This window comes from Tachyglossus aculeatus, chromosome 20 (assembly GCF_015852505.1).
Source record: "Tachyglossus aculeatus isolate mTacAcu1 chromosome 20, mTacAcu1.pri, whole genome shotgun sequence".
Taxonomy (NCBI): Eukaryota; Metazoa; Chordata; class Mammalia; order Monotremata; family Tachyglossidae; genus Tachyglossus; species Tachyglossus aculeatus.
In genome coordinates this window covers 7376211-7394081 of record NC_052085.1, presented here as the reverse complement: position 1 = coordinate 7394081, position 17871 = coordinate 7376211, and the positions used below count along the sequence as shown (strand labels likewise).

The 17871-nt window shown below is 44.7% G+C and overlaps 1 protein-coding gene across 1 annotated transcript in view; it reads left to right on the top strand.

The window, feature by feature from the left end:
• PROSER1 (proline and serine rich 1) overlaps positions 1-17871 on the top strand; it is a 98655-nt gene that overhangs the window by 44735 nt on the left and 36049 nt on the right. The gene's annotated exons all lie outside the window — the stretch shown is intronic.

Below are 17871 nucleotides of genomic sequence, written 5' to 3'. Positions count from 1 at the left end.
TGTGTGGAGAGCATTGTAGAAAAGTACAGAGTTGGTAGACCAAGATCCTAGTCCTGAACCTGTCAGATGAATATGGATGCTGCCCTGAAGGGCATGTATTCTCATCACGTAACTGGAAAATGGGGGAGCAAATCGTACTGGCTTTAATGGGCTGTCTCTGGCTCAGCCTCTCCACCCAGCTCTGTCTGCAGCCAAGGAGAAACAGGCCAAGCTGGGCCCAGGGAGCTCGTCTTTGAAAGGAACTTTAACGGTGCTCACCTCTAGCATTAGCCAGTAAAGTCATATCTATTCTATTTATTTTATCCTGTTGGTATGTTTGGTTTTGTTCTCTGTCTCCCCCTTTTAGACTGTGAGCCCACTGTTGGGTAGGGACTGTCTCTATATGTTGCCAACTTGTACTTCCCAAGCGCTTAGTACAGTGCTCTGCACACAGTAAGTGCTCAATAAATACGATTGATGATGATGATGATCAAAGTTGTTTTGCTGCATCTCATTCAGGTTTGCACGGCTGGCTTCTTCTACAACCAACCAGAAGAGACAGAGGGAGAGAGAGAGAGAGTGTGTGTGTCCGTTGGGGGAAGGGGGCGGGGAACAAATCACCTAAGGGCAGCCTGGGAAAGGGGAATTCTTTAAATGCATTACCAGCTGAGAATTCCAGCAATAAAAGGAAATACTAAAGGCTAAAAAGTACATTCCGCTGCGGATGGATATTTTTTTTTCCCCCTCAAATCGGGTTGCACATTGCTCTAGCCATTCGTGAGAGGATATAGAGTTGAACTAATTTGAAAAATATTAATAGGGAGAGGAAACGATTCTCCTCTTAGGGAGAGGTCCTCTGGCATTCACTTCTAGGAGGGGAGATTGAATGCTCAGAGGCTTCTTTGGGAGTCATGCAATTGCCTGCTTCATTCCAAGAAAATAGTCCCTTCCCTTTTTAGATCAATCAATCAATCGTATTTATTGAGCAGTTACTATGTGCAGAGCACTGTACTAAGCGCTTGGGAAATACAAATTGGCAACATATAGAGACAGTCCCTACCCAACAGTGGGCTCACAGTCTAAAAGATGAATTATCCCTTCTCTTTTTAGATAAATTATCCCTTCCCTTTTATTGAGCACTGTACTAAATGCTTGTACGTTTAGTACAGTGCTTGGGAGAGTACAATATAAAAATAAACTGACACATTCCCTGCCATCAAGAGCTTACAGTCTAGAGGGGGAGACAGACATTAATATAAATAAATAACTTAGAAGGTATAACAGAATAATTTAGAAGATATATTCAAAATATTTCTCCTTGGCCCCTCAGTGGTTTGTTTTTATTACTGAAATCTTCATGCAGGACCTCAGAAACATAGATTAAATGCAACTAAGGTTCAGAAATTCACTTCCAAGGGTTCCAAATTCAAATATTCTTGAGTGAAATCCCTGACCCAATCCCTGACCATCAGTGGAACTGCATTGAAGGTCCCACAGGTTGGTCTCCTTATCCTGGCTGGGTGAAAGATCACAAAAGATGCCAAAGATTCAAGTCCACCTCCAGCTAACTTCTTTGGGACTCAGTTTCTTCATCTCTAAAAAGGGGATTGAGTAACTTGTTCTCCCACCCGCTATGAGCTCCATGTGGGACTGGGATATGTCTGATCTGATTGCATTTCATCTACCCCAGCACATAGCCCAGTGCTTGATATATAGTAAGCACTTAACAAAGGCCACAATTATTATTATTATTGATATCAATAGCACTGAACTGGAAAAATGCTAAATGTCAATGGGGTGTAGGTAGTCTTGAGAAGCAGCATGGCTTAGTGGAAAGAAACTGGGCTTGGGAGGCAGAGGACATGGGTTCTAATACAGGCTCCGCCACTTGCCTGCTGTGTGACCTTGGGAAAGCCACTTGACTTCTCTGGGCCTCAGTTTCCTCATCTGTAAAATGGAGTTTTGGTGGAGTTTTACAGGTGGCCATGCTGCCTCCCTAATATTTGCATTTACATGAGCTCCTGGGAGAGGAGAGGTCAGTGGAATGAAGGTCAGGTCAAAGTGCTTAGATCCTAAAAGCAGTCTTCTGAGAGCGTTGTTATTTACCCGATTATCTTCAATGTAGTTGTACAAATACAGGATCGTATGCCCTGATGACATATTTATTGTGGTATCAGAGAAAACTCAGAGGAGGCTTGTCGGAGTTAAAGCCTGGAATCTAAAATGGGAGAGAGGGAAGGAGAGAAAGAGGGAGGTGGAAAGAGAGAAAACCTAGAATAGAAAAGAGCTGAGGCAAAAAATGTTGGTCATGAAGCAATTCCAGGCATGAAGTCCCTGGGATTCTGACCTGAAATTAGCTCTAATCAGTCACAAGTTTCCTCTGGGCTTTTGACAGGTAAAAAGGTGTTTTTCTCCTCCCAAAGCTTTGCTTTTATTAACACTAGGAGGTGTGAATAATAGCTGCAGAGGTGACAAACCACATGCACTTCAGGTGACATCAGCCTCCAAAGAGCTATTTCTGACCCTGGGAAGGCGCATTTTCCAGCCATGAATTATTTGCCCCTAATCGACACTGTCAAGTTCCTGAAACTTGTCCAAATGAACCTTGTTCCCAGCAGAAGATTGAGCCCACTCTGCCCAATTTCTCTTGAAATTACATTGAAAGATGTTACTTTTTTTCATGTTATTTGTTCAGCGCTTCCTATGTGCCAGGCACTGTACTAAGCCTTTGGGGAAAAACAAGCTAATCAGGTTGGACCCAGTCCATGTCCCACATGGGGCTCACAGTCTTAATCCCCATTTTACAGGTGAGGTAACTGAGGCATAGTGAAGTGACTTGTCCAAGATCACACAGCAGACAAGTGGTGGAGCTAGGATTAGAACCCAGGTTCTTCTGATTCCCAGGTCCATGCATAAATTCACTAGGCCACGCTGTTCCAAACTAACTTAAATTGCAAAGGGACCAATTTATAATTTGCACAATTTTAGCAAAGCAACATGGCATTCTCTTTCCCTCTTTATTTCGGATAAGACACTCAAACGAGGCCTGCCCAATTTCTCCTTTCGTCAGTGTGTGATTATCAACCAAAGAAAAATGACCTTGAAATCATTTTACTTGTGCTGTAGCCTCGAGTCTCTTACCCTTAGTAGTAGTTTCAAAAGTAACCTCCTTAAAGGATTATGCCTTAAAACACACAGTGAGTCACGTTTCTCTCAGAACGTCTTTTTTGCCCCTTGCCGTGTTTTCCCCAATGGTCCTGGAACGAAAAAGAATTTGGAGGTGAGGGAGGAGATGAAACGGGCTGTAACTTTTATATTATGGTGAAACCTGTCAAAATCTGCTTTTCCCAGGCAGATTGTCTTGGTCTTGACAGATTTGGTTGAACTACACATTTCTTCCCTGTATATGAAAGCCCAGCAGCTTCATAAGACGTGCAGAATTCACAAGGGGAAACATGGAAAATTCGCTGTTGGAAATTCATGAGATTCAGACCTCCCACTTAACCGGAGTCAAACGGGTTGCCTTCAGAGGACATTAAATATGGGCTCTGATTTCATCAAAACTGTACTTTGGGGAGCGGGTTGGGGGGCTTTGAGGGGCTTGGGGAGTGGGTTTTCTGTACTGGAAGTAAACACAACAGAAATTGTCATTCCCCTTGTCAGTCAGGAAGACCATCTGGTAGTGCCATCAGAGAGACTTCTATTCAATTCACCAGCATGCTAATTAAGAGATGACTGGAGGATGGTTTAGCTGCCAGATGCGATGAAGATATATCACTGTCATTTTACGTGGTTAGACAAACATTTAATTAAACCTGCAAATGTTGTGTGTCCTCTTTATCTACCAACATATTGAAATCCATTTTGCTGGGGAAAGAGCTTAGTTAGCGGTGTGTCTCGAGAGGTCAAATGACTTAGCGTACTTTGCTGAAGGATTGTACGTTGCGTTTGTACTCCATGTAATCTTACCCACTGGTAATTGTCTCAGGTTCAAATATAACGTCCTTGTCGTGGGCCCTGGTGCATGCTTCGTCACTTATTTTCCGAGACGAGAAATCACCGGAGGTGCGGCTTGAACTTTTCCCACCAGCCCCTGAGAGTGAGAAGATTTGGTGTTGGCAAGGGGATCCATTTAAGTCTTTAAACTGATGCTATTCAAGGAGAATCTACTGTGGTAGAATCCATTTATTGTGGGATAAATATGATTTTAAGTAAAAAAAAAAAAACACTTGCAAAAGTTGGCATAATTTGATCCAAATAGGTACAGCCAATCCTTTTAATAGCAGTTTGATTGGTGGGGTCTTCCCTGCCTCTTTCCCACTTCTAATTGGTTCCTGAATTGATTAGCATTGGGTTGCACCTGGTGTACACGCTGCACATCACAAAACTCCGAAGATGGTTATCTGAATCGGCAGGAAGAGCAATTACAGGAACGTGCTGACTTGAGGCAAAAAGTTTGAGACACTCTTCTTAATTAAAGGCTAGATAGATTCGATGTAGACGCAGGAGTTTTATACGCCAACAAGGGCCCTTCACCACGTCACCGTTGTTCACGCTGCATTAGCAAAAAGAGCTGGTGTTATGTGGGTTTTTGGAACAGATTACGATGGTCCTTGTGGTTGGCTAAGAAGACTTCTTTAATGGCCCATGCCCTTACTTCGCAGACCTCTGGAAGGTTTTGAACAACAGGGCGAGAAAAAGTTTGCACATGACAGCTTTTTCATTCACTGCCAGTAGAGAAAAATCAATTTGGTAGAACTTAATCCGCCTCATCCTTCTGCAGAATTAATTCTGACTTTTCTCTAAATGCTGGGCTTTCCTTGGGGGTCTTCGGCACTGGTTTCCAAGCAGTGCGCTTGTGGCACGTGGTTGCGATCCGTGAGAGAAGCAGCATGTCGTAGTGGATAGAGCATGGGCCTGGGAATCAGAAGGTCCTGGGTTCTAATCCTGGCTCCGCCACCTGCCTGCGGTGTCACTTTGGGAAAGTCACTTTGCTTCTCTGTGCCTCGGTTACCTCATCTGCAAAATGGGGATTGAAACTGTGAGCCCCAAGTGAGAAGCAGCGTGGCTCAGTGGAAAGAGCCCGGGCTTTGGAGTCAGAGGTCATGGGTTCGAATGCCGGCTCCACCACAAGTCTGCTGTGTGACCTTGGGCAAGTCACTTCACTTCTCTGAGCCTGTTACCTCATCTGTAAAAATGGGGATTAAGACTGTGAGCCCCACGTGGGACAACTTGATCACATTGTATCCCCCCCAGCACTTAGAACAGTGCTTTGCACATAGTAAGCGCTTAACAAATGCAAAAAAAAAAAAAAAGTGGGACAGGAACTATGTCCAACCCGATTTGGTTGTCTATCCCAGCACTCAGTACAGTGCCTGGCATGCAGTAAGCACTTAACAAATACCTTAATTATGAATTATCGTTGTTACATGCCGCAACATCTTTGGGGTGCTGCTGATGGCTTACTGGAAAGAACCCCGGCTTCGGAGTCAGTTGTAGTGGGTTCTAAACCCAGATCTGCCACTTAGCTGTGTGACCTTGGGCAAGTCACTTAACTTCTCTGTGCCTCACTGACCTCATCTGTCAAATGGGGATGAAGACTGTGAGCCGCACGTGGGACAACCTGATTACCTTTTATCTCCCCCAGTGCTTAGAACAGTGCTTGGCACATAGTAAGCGCTTAACAAATACCATTATTATTATTTTAGTGGGTCTCAAAAATGCTAGAGTCTGTTCAGTCGGGCTAAAAATATCAGCTGGCTAAATTGAGGTGAGGAGAAATTCATGGACAAAGCAGAGAGTATGGGCAATCAACGGGAAAGTTGGGGATGTTAAATTCAACTTAAATTAGAGATGGTAGGTCATCAAAACAGGAATATCCGCAAGTGTGGGGAGTGGTAATGATAATAATATGGTCTGTGAGTATCCCCTGGCTTCTCTGTTTCCCATGATCTTGGAATGAGTAGTACTTACTGAGCGCTTACTCTGTGCAGACCACTATATTAAGCCCGTGGGAGAGTCCAATAGAGTTAGTAGACATGATTCTTGTCCGGTGGGGACACTGCTAGAGCAATTAAATTCTCCGGACTTCTTAGCCCCAAACTACTACTTTGTAGCTTGTTCATTTTCCTTAACAGAGAGCTATGTGCTTTGTACATAGTAAGTGCTAAACAAATACCACCTGGTTAGAAGTAGCCAGGAGGTTAATCTTTGGAAATTTAAAGAAAAGCTGGAGACTTAATTGGGAAGAGTCAGATTCCTGGTGTGCTAAGTGGGTGAGGGAGAAGTCACCTACACCTCACCTGTTTCAACACAGCTGCCCAGCTAACAGAAGCTCCACACCTCTGCTTCTCTGTCTCTCTTTTTTTTTTCCTCCCTTTTCCCCTTTTCTCTTCACCTCCACTCTGCCACCCAGATAGCCTGGATTTTGTATTTATGCCACATCTCCATTTCCGTTTATCAAATGGTAAAACCCAGAGTGGCCTTGGAAATGATTTAGCCTGGTCCCCCTTGCGGTATTCCCGTTAGATCATACCTATTCTGGAAGCAGTTTAGAGGACAGTGGAGTTTCAAGGTCTCAGGGTTATAGTGCCGTGTGTTCCTCTTGTTCCCACCCCTGGGGCTCATCCGTGTGCTTTGGAAAGGTCTGGAGTCAAGACTTCCTTTCGTGAAGGGACAGGGATGGCAGTTCGACCCGGATAAGGTCCATGACAAAATTGAGGCGCTTCATAACATTCATGAAGCCCGCTCTCTGTTCAGGAGAGGCCTGGGATTTAAGTAACAGAGGTTTTTGCTGGCAGTGTGTGTTTGCTGGCAGCGTGTGCAGTTTGGAAAGTGTCATGCAGCGCCTTGTTGCCCTGAGCTTGGTGCTGACAACGCCATCTGTTCCTCTCTTCCTTGAGCAATGGAATTTCCAACTCCCCCCACTCCCAAAGGAGCCCCTCTACCCCCCATACACACACACACACACACACACACAAATCCCCTCCGCCCCCCCCCTCGCAGTTTAGTTTCAGAAGAAATGCCCATTTGGATCAGGATGCCTTAGAGAAGTAGCGTGGCTCGGTGGAAAAAGCCCGGGCTTTGAAGTCAGAGGTCATGGGTTCAAATCCCGGCTCCGCCAACTGTCAGCTCTGTGACTTCGGGCAAGTCACTTCACTTCTCCGGGCCTCAGTTACCTCATCTGGAAAATGGGGATTAAGACTGTGAGCCCCATGTGGGACAACCTGATCACCTTGTAACCTCCCCAGCGCTTAGAACAGTGCTTTGCACATAGTAAGTGCTTAATAAATGCCATTATTATTATTATTATTATTATACTTGATCCCTGAATAAGGCAGCCAATTAGATTGTTCTGTTTCAGAGGAAATCAAGGGTTCCCCACCAATGGGGGAGAAGCAGCATAGCCAAGTGGATAGCACACAGGGAGTCAAAAGGGCTTGGGTTTTAATCCCGGCTCTACGCCTTGACTGCTGTGTGACCTTGGGCAAGTCGCTTCACTTCTCTGTGCCTCCATTACCTCATCTGTAAAATGAGGATTAAGACTGCGAGCCCCAGGAGGGACAGGGACTGTGCCCAGCTTGGTTAGCTTGTATCTGCCCCAGCATTTAGCACAGTGTGTAACAAATCCTATAGAAAGGGGGGGTGGGGGCGCAAACCAGGCAGTTGGCTCAAGCAAGACAAACTGAGTTTGAGGATTTAGAGTTTGCATGACAGATGTGTTGAAGGCAAGCCAGAAACCAGCAAGGTGTCCACCCTTAGAACGGGTGGTTCCAGGAAACTTTATGGAAGAAATAATAATAAACATTATTATCCTATCACATATTATTGCACATAAAATTATATAATAATATTTCATTATACATTATTATAATAAATATTATTATTATTCTTAGAACCCGGCAGGGCCCACTGTTAGAACGCGTGGTTTCAGAAAACTTTAAGGAATTAATGAGACATTCATGGTTTTTACTTCTATCTTTGTGGTGCCTCCTTCCTCCTTCTTTAGCCAACAGCAACACTTCCCTTGTGTCATTCTGGTCATAAGCAGTCGAGTAAAATACGGTCCTACATCAATGCATCGGCAATATTGAGCTCCTACTATGTGCAGAGCACTCTACTGAGCACTTGGGAGCATATCTAATTCCTACCTGGGTAGTCCCTCCCAGCATTTAGGGGATGTGTCTGTTTATTGCTGTATTGTACTCTCCCAGGCGCCTCGTACAGTGCTCCTCACCTAATAAGCGCTCAAATACAATCAAATGAATGAATCCAGTGTTCTGCACACAGTAAGTGTTTAATAAATACCGTTACTACTGCTACAACTACAATTCCTGCCCTCACGACATTTACATCTGGTGGGGAGAGAAAGAGACACTGAGATAAGTTACAGATGAGAGGAAGAATCAATCAGTCAATGGTGTTTATTGAGCACTTGCTACGTGCAGAGCACTGTACATAATCATCAATCATCATCAATCGTATTTATTGAGCGCTTACTGTGTGCAGAGCACTGTATTAAGCGCTTGGGAAGTACAAGTGGGCAACATATAGAGACAGTCCCTACGCAACAGTGGGCTCAATGCTTGGGAGAGTACAACACAACAGAATTAGCAGACACATTCCCCTCCCAGAACGAGCTTACAGTGTAGAAACAAGTGCTAAGGGATAGGTATCATCATCATCATCAATCGTATTTATTGAGCGTTTACTGTGTGCAGAGCACTGTACTAAGCACTTGGGAAGTACAAATTGGCAACATATAGAGAGGTCCCTACCCAACAGTGGGCTCACAGTCTAAAAGGGGGAGAGCACTAGCACTCCCTAGGTATATGTTGTTATTATTAAGTGCCGTGGAGTTGTTTCCGATCCATAGTGACTCTGTGGATATACTTTGTCCAGAACATCCTGTCCTCTGCCATAATCCGCAACCTTTCTAAGGATTCTTCCGTTATCACTGTTATGGTCTCTATCCATCTAGCTGCTGAGCTGCCTCTTCCATGTTTTCCCTGGACTTTTCCTAGCATTAGTGCCTTCTCCAGAGAATTAATCCTCCTGATTATGTGTCCAAAATATGCTAATCTAATTTGTCATTTGGCCTTCCAAGGACCACTTCGGTTTAATTTGCTCAAAAATTCATTGGTTTGTTTTTTGGGCGGGCCAGGGTATCCGCAAAAGCCTTCTCCAACACCACCACATTTCAAAAGAATCAATGTTCTTTCTCTATCCTTTCTTTTTCCACTGTCAAGCTTTTGGATCCATACATTGTCACTGGAAACACCACAGAGTTGACAGTTGGTATTTTTGTGGCGACTGATAGGTATATGAGGTACTGCTAAAATATTTGGGAATGCGTGACAATTTATTCTGAAATGCTGCAGGTGATTGTAAGTACATCAATTCAGTTCAATCCAATCATATTTACTGAGTGCTGACTGTGTGCGGAGCACTGTACTAAGCGCTTGAGAAAGTACAGTACAACAATAAACAGTGGCATTCCCTGCCCACAACAAGCTCACAGTAGTAGGTAATAATAATAATAATTTTGGTATTTGTTAAGCGCTTACTATGTGCAAAGCACTGTTCTAAGCGCTGGGGAGGATACGAGGTGATCAGGTTGTCCCGTGTGAGGCTCACAATCTTAATCCCCATTTTTCAGATGAGATAACTGAAGCACAGAGAAGTTAAGTGACTTGCCTGAGGTCACACAGCTGGCAAGGTACAGATGGGCTGATGTAATGCTGGTTTTTTTTTTTTTTAAATGGTATTTGTTCAACACTTACTATATGCCAGGCACTGTACTAAGTGGTGGGGTGGATACAACCCAGTCAGATTGGACACAGTCCCTGTCCCATATAGGGCTCATAGTCTCAAGTCCCATTGTATAGATGAGGTAACTAAGGCACAGATTCTTCTTCTTATTATTATTATCATTTTTATTGTTAGGGGCAACCTTCGTATATACACAAAGTGGCTGAGACCACGGGCCCCGTAGTGGCCTTCTCAGCTGCTCACACACTCATAGAGAAGCAGCATGGCTCAGTGGAAAGAGCATGGGCTTTGGAGTCAGAGGTCATGGGTTCAAATCCCGGCACCATCAATTGTCAGCTGTGTGACTTTGGGGAAGTCACTTCACTTCTCTGGGCCTCAGATCCCTCATCTGTAAAACGGGGATTAAGACTGTGAGCCCCCTGTGGGACAACCCGATCACCTTGTAACCTCCCCAGCGCTTAGAACAGTGCTTTGCACATAGCCCCTTCCTTCCTCTCCCCCTCGTCCCCCTCTCCATCCCCCCATCTTACCTCCTTCCCTTCCCCACAGCACCTGTATATATGTATATATGTTTGTACATATTTATTACTCTATTTATTTATTTTGCTTGTACATATCTATTCTATTTATTTTATTTTGTTAGTATGTTTGGTTTTGTTCTCTTTCTCCCCCTTTTAGACTGTGAGCCCACTGTTGGGTAGGGACTGTCGCTATATGTTGCCAATTTGTACTTTCCAAGTGCTTAGTACAGTGCTCTGTACATAGTAAGCACTCAATACGATTGATGATGATGATAGTAAGTGCTTAATAAATGCCATTATTATTATTATTATAGGTGACGTTTTCCATCAGGGTGACTTCAACTCTCTTTTAGCACAGGGATCAGGTCAACTACTAACGAACCGGTCCGCTTTTTCCCTTTTGTGGTTCACAGGTCGGTCTGGCAAATTGGAATTCTCTCAGGATTTAGCTCTCCATCTCCTGGGTTCAGTGAGCTGCGGAGTTATACGCGCGTTAATTATGCTCATCATAAACACCGTGGTAGTTGTTAGGAAAGACACTCCCTTCCATTGGTGTTAATGAGCAACCTTCCACAAAAGTAGCTTGATGGGATGCTCTCATTTTGTATTAAAATACAACCCCCAGATATCAGGAGCTGCATTAACCCTTTGGGGCCATTTGAAAGTCAATAATAATAATAATAATAACAGATTTGTTATGTGCTTACTATGTGCCAAGCACTGAACTAAGCTGTACTAAGCAGATACAAGATAATCAGGGCAGACACAGTCACTTTCCCGCACGGGACTCACACTCTAGGAAGCAGTGTGGCTTAGTGGAAAGAGCCCGGGTTTGGGAGTCAGAGGACATGGGTTCTAATCCCGGCCCCGCCCCTTGTCTGCTGTGTGGCCTTGGGCAAGCTGCTTAACTTCTCTGTGCCTCAGTTACCTCATCGGTAGAATCAGGATTAAAACTGTGAGCCCCACATGGGACAATCTGATTACCTTGTTTCTGCCCCAGGGCTTAGAACAGTGCTTGGCACATAATAATTGCTTAAGTACCGTAATAATAATAACTCTAAATAGGAGGGAGGACAGGTGGTCGATTTCCATTTTACAGATGAGGAAATTGAGGCAAAGAGAGGTTAAGTGACTTGTCCAAGGTTAGGCAGGAAGCAAGTGGCAAAGCCAGGATAATAATAATAATGGTGGTATTTGTTAAGCGCTTACTATGTGCAAAGCACTGTTCTAAGCGCTGGGGGGGGGGCTACAAGGTGATCAGGTTTTTCCACTTGGGGCTCACAGTCTTAATCCCCATTTTACAGATGAGGTAACTGAGGCACAGAGAAGTTAAGTGGCTTGCCCAAGGTCACACAGCTGACAAGTGGCGGAGCTGGGATTCGAACCCATGACCTCTGACTCCCAAGCCCTCGCTCTTTCCACTGAGCCACGCTGCTTCAATAAATTAGAATTTATTAGAATTTATTAGGATTAGAACCCAGGTTCTCTGAGTCCCAGGCCTGAGCAGTTTGCCACAAGGCCACATTGCCGCATCTGGTGCGTTACATCAACGGCCAAATCTGTAGTGATCTTCCCACTCCCCTCGCCAGAACCACGCAAAGGGGAAACAACTCTACAAAACAGACATATGTCACCCCCCTGCCTCTGTCCTGGAGAAAGATGGCAGGTACCAGCTCTAGGCTAAACCATCCAGTCTTTGCTAACCACTGTAGTAACGCACAAAGTAGTGGTGGTATTGTGATATTTGTTAAGTGTTTACTATGTGCCAGGCACTGTACTAAGCGCTGGGGTGGATACAAGCAAATCGGGTTGGACGCAGCCCCTGTTCCTTCATGGGGCTCAGTCTTTATCCCCATTTTAATCCCCTCCTCCAGGAGGCCTTCCCAGACTGAGCCCCTTCCTTCCTCTCCCCCTCGTCCCCCTCTCCATCCCCCCATCTTATCTCCCTCCCTTCCCCACAGCACCTGTATATATGTATATATGTTTGTACATATTTTTTACTCTATTTATTTGTTTAATTTATTTGTACATATCTATTCTATTTATTTTATTTTGTTAGTATGTTTTTGGTTTTGTTCTCTGTCTCCCCCTTTTAGACTGTGAGCCCACTGTTGGGTAGGGACTGTGTCTATGTGTTGCCAATTTGTACTTCCCAAGCGCTTAGTACAGTGCTCTGCACATAGTAAGCGCTCAATAAATACGATTGATGATGATGATGATGATGATTTTACAGATGAAGGAACTGAGGCACTGAGAAGTTAAGTGACTGCGCCAAGGTCTCACAGCAGACAAATGGCGTAGATGGATCTAGAGCCCAAGGTCCCCTCCAGGACCTCTTGACTTAAAAGAGGGGGACAGGAGCAGTCTGAGGTTGGTGAGGAGGGAGGGAATTCCAGGGAAAAATCAATCACATTTATTGAATACTTTTTTGTGCAGAGCACAAGGACTTGGGACAGATAACAGAGTTGGTAGACACGTTCCCTGCCCCAAACGAGCTTACAGTCTTGAGGAATGAGGGTTTTTTTCAAAAACAGAACAATTGCTGCAGCTCCGAGTGTGAAAGAGTTAATTCACTCCCAAGAAATAATTAAACCCTGGGGAGAAGAGAGTCCAGGAGGAGGGCTGGAGATATATGAGAACACGGCTTAATTAACAATGACATTATATGCTTAATTAATTAACTTTGGATCTTAGAACAGTAGATTTATCCCCGTCGATGAGCTATAGGCACAAGGCTCGGGATTCACTGACCGACCCTTCTGTTTGTCCAATTTTTCATGCAGTTTCTAATTATATGCTGGCCAGCACATAGTGCGAGATTCAGTTTCTATGTGAAATTCGTTGTTTCTGTTTTAGAAAGCAGGCAGTCCTCCAGTAGCTGATCGGTTGGCCCCCCAGCACAATTAATTTAAGGTTTCGACTCACACACCCCTTCATTTCAGGGGCAGAATTGTAACTCTTCCATGTGACTGTGATTAAGGCAGAGAAGAAAATGATCTGGTGTTGGAAATTGGGCTTGCCGGCAAATCTTCATGTGGATCTGGAAAAAATAACTGAAGCCACTCTTCCAGCAAGTGTCTCCAGTGATTTCTTTTGCACTTACCTGTCTTATTAATGAGCTGAAACGTCTTTCTTTTGCTTTTCTCTGGTGGCGTCCCCCTCTTCATCCCCCCACATCTTACCTCCTTCCCTTCCCCACAGCACCTGTATATATGTATATATGTTTGTACATATTTATTACTCTATTTATTTTACTTGTACATATCTATTCTATTTATTTTATTTTGTTAGTATGTTTGGTTGTGTTCTCTGTCCCCCCTTTTAGACTGTGAGCCCACTGTTGGGTAGGGTCTGTCTCTATATGTTGCCAACTTGTACTTCCCAAGCGCTTAGTACAGTGCTCTGCACACAGTAAGCGCTCAATAAATACGATTGATGATGCTGCTGATGATGAAAAAGCCCTTCTAGTGATGAGGTTTTTGACTTTGGCTCTCAAATTCACTGTCTTCCTGGTGTAATAATAATAATAAATATGGCATTTGTTAAGCTATTTTTAAGTGCTGGGATAGATACAGAGTAATCAGGTTGTCCCACATGGGGCTCATAGTCTTAATCCCCATTTAACAGATGAGGTAACTGAGGCACAGAGATGTTAAGTGACTTGCCCAAAGTCACACGGCAGACAAGTGGCAGAGTCAGGATTAGAACCCATGTCCTCTTTCCACAAAGCCACACAGCTTCCTCTCTGAAGCCTAAGGTTTTACCACCAGGAAAGGCCCAATGTGTTAGGGCAGGATAACGGAAAGCAGTTTTGTCCGTTTGAAATTTATAAGATTGAAACTTAAGAGGAGGTACAGCCTGGACTAGTGGAAAGAGCAGAGGCCGAGGAGTCCGAGGACCTGGGTTCTAATCCTGCCTCTGTGTGACCTCGGGCAAGTCACTTCTTTTCTCTGGAACTGTTTCCTTACGAGAAGCAGTGTGGCTCAGTGGAAAGAGCCTGGGCTTTGGAGTCAGAGTTCATGGGTTCAAATCCCGGCTCCGCCACTTGTCAGCTGTGTGACTTTGGGCAAGTCACAACTTCCCTGGGCCTCAGTTATCTCATTTGTAAAATGGGGATTGACTGAGGCCCCCGTGAGACTACGTGATCATCTTGTAACCTCCCCAGCGCTTAGAGCAGTGCTTTGCACATAGTAAGCGCTTAATAAATGCCATCATTATTATTATTATTATTATTAAATGAGGATTCAATAACTGTTCTCCTTCCTAACTTAACAGAGACTGCATCCGACCTGATTATCTTGTATCTACCCTAGCACTTAGTCCAAGTCGTTTTTTGTTGCATTAGGCCGTTAATGTGTCATTTTAGCAGTGTCGCTCAGTGGAAAGAGCCCGGGCTTGGGAGTCAGGGGTCATGGGTTCTAATCCCGGCTCCGCCATTTGTCTGTTGTGTGACTTTGGGCAAGTCACTTAACTTCTCCTCTCCTCCTTTCCCCCTCCTCCCCCCTCCATCCCCCCTCCATCTTACCTTCTTCCCTTCCCCACAGCACCTGTATATATGTATAGATGTTTGTACGTATTTATTACTCTATTTATTTTACTTGTACAGATCTATTCTATTTATTTTATTTTGTTAATAGGTTTTGTTTTGTTCTCTGTCTCCCCCTTCTAGACTGTGAGCCTGCTGTTGGGTAGGGACTGTCTCTATATGTTGCCAACCTGCAGAGCGCTTGGTACAGTGCTCTGCACCCAGTAAGCGCTCAATAAATACGATTCTCTGTGCCTCATTTACCTCGTCTGTAAAATGGGGATTGACTGTGAGCCCCACGTGGGGCAACCTGATCACCCTGCATCCCCCCGCCCCCCACCAGTGCCTAATTAGAACGGTGCTTGGCACATAGCGCTTAACTATCATTATTATTATTTTTAAAAACAGCCAGTGGTCCTTGGAAAATACAATGAATCAACCTCAAAACAAGTTGACTAAAGGTTTCGGCAAACTACCTGAAAATACAAAAATGAAAGAATGGGATTAATGCTGCTGATTTAATGTAGGAATTCCACGTTAGCCCGCGGTAATAAGGAAGTGTTGCTGTCTGCTGCCCTCTTGTGGTGCATGGAAGTGCTACACCAGATCCACCAAACTTTTCAATCAATCAATCAATCGTATTTATTGAGCGCTTACTGTGTGCAGAGCACTGTACTAAGCGCTTGGGAAGCACAAGTTGGCAACATATAGAGACAGTCCCTACCCAACAGTGGGCTCACAGTCTAGAAGGGGGAGACAGAGAACAAAACCAAACATATTAACAAAATAAAATAAATAGAATAGATATGTACAAGTAAAATAAATAAATTGAGTAATAAATATGTACAAACATATATGCATATATACAGGTGCTGTGGGGAAGGGAAGGAGGTAAGACGGGGGATGGAGAGGGGGACGAGGGGGAGAGGAAGGAAGGGGCTCAGTCTGGGAAGGCCTCCTGGAGGAGGTGAGCTCTCAGTAGGGCCTTGAAGGGAGGAAGAGAGCTAGCTTGGCAGATGGGCTAAATACGTACAAACATATATACATATATACAGGTGCTGTGGGGAAGGGAAGGAGGTAAGACGGGCGGATGGAGAGGGGGACGAGGGGGAGAGGAAGGAAGGGGCTCAGTCTGGGAAGGCCTCCTGGAGGAGGTGAGCTCTCAGTAGGGCCTTGAAGGGAGGAAGAGAGCTAGCTTGGCGGATGGGCAGAGGGAGGGCATTCCAGGCCAGGGGGATGACGTGAGCCGGGGGTCGACGGCGGGACAGGCGAGAACGAGGCCTAACGGTGAGGAGATTAGCGGCGGAGGAGCGGAGGGTGCGGGCTGGGCTGGAGAAGGAGAGAAGGGAGGTGAGGTAGGAGGGGGCGAGGGGATGGACAGCCTTGAAGCCCAGGGTGAGGAGTTTCTGCCTGATGCGCAGATTGGTAGCCACTGGAGGTTTTTGAGGAGGGGAGTAACATGCCCAGAGCGTTTCTGGACAAAGACAATCCGGGCAGCGGCGTGAAGTATGGATTGAAGTGGGGAGAGACACGAGGATGGGAGATCAGAGAGAAGGCTGATGCAGTAGTCCAGACAGGATAGGATGAGACTTTAGACTTTCTCCCATTTGGTGTTATCCATGGAAGAAATAGTTTTGTTTTTTTTTGTTTTTTTTCATATCATGAAAGTTCCCTGCTGGCCTTGTTCACATTGCCCCTGATTATTACTGTTACTTTAAGTTTTGATAAGGAATATGCTTTCCGTTCAGAAAACTTTTATCATTTCTGCTCTGATATCAGAGCGCAAATAATGATGGTGGCATTTGTTAAGTTCTGGTGTCGCCCAGGCCCTTTGTCTTCCCACTACCTAGCACAAGAACTACAGGAAATGCCAGCCCTTCAGCGTTTCCTTGATTCTTGATATGAATAGGTTTACCTGTGGTGGCCAAAAAGTACTATCTTGAATACTGAGGTCTTCGAAGAAAGAAAATCACATGGTTACCAGTTCATTTAAGAGAAAGGATTTATTAAGTAATTCACAAAAATCAGACTCTCAAATATAAGTGAAAGTTATAAAAATCTTTTTTACATCAACTGTTCATTCCTATAAACATGACATCTGTGGCAAGAATGCCACCCCCTGAAAAGTGAAGACCATTTCTTTGTGGCTGTTCGGTATTACATCTGCAAGAGGCCAATTTTTTTTTTATTAGAGATCTAACTGCCAGTAATTATATATGGTTTTAATTGTCATGACTCTGACCCACTTAAAACAGTAGTCTATCCGGACTAAAAACTTGTCCAGTCGGTCTGCAGTTTCTTTGTGGCCCACATTTTATTTAGAAAGACCGGACGGCTCTAACATGCAGCATAAGGGATGGAATGCAACTCCACAGGACTGTCGTTTTCTGAGAAAATTGGGTTGGCACTATTTCTGTGACTTGGGGTCCAGGAGAAATGATATCCAAGATGTTCTGAGTTCTTGGATAATTATGTGGCATGAGGATAGCCCCGCAGCCCGATTTTTCTAGAACTGCTGTATGGACCCTGGCCTTAGATCCATGAGGCAGCCATCGTGTAGGCCCAGGGACCTGGTGACAAATCACATCAATTTTTGTTTTTAATCAAGAGTGCAGGTGCGGAAAGTCTGCCTGCAGTGTGGGGGTGGCAGACCTGGGGGCATTGAGAGGCAGATAGAAACATCTGTCCCATACCCGGGCACAGGGTAGTTTTGGAAGACCAAAGAATTAGCAAAGAAAAACCAGGCAGAGTGAAGAGGGAGGTGGCCTTCTCTCTTGCAGGATTGCAAACTCCCGGAGGGCAGGGATAAGGTCAGCTAATTCTGTTGTAATCCTCCAAGTGCTTAGTAGAGTTCTCTGCCTACAACTGCTGCTCAGTAAGTTCTGAGAGAAGGAATAAGTGCTGAGAGGACTGAGAGAAGCAGAAGGTAAAATTTGTCTAGTGTGGGAAGGGGCCAGTATAAATTTAAAACGCACTGCAGTTGGAGAGGTAGGTATTGAGAGGTAGAAACAGAAAGAAAGCAGTTTTGGTTTCAAAGGGACGTAAATAAGGATCTCAGTGTTTTGTAAATCCTCT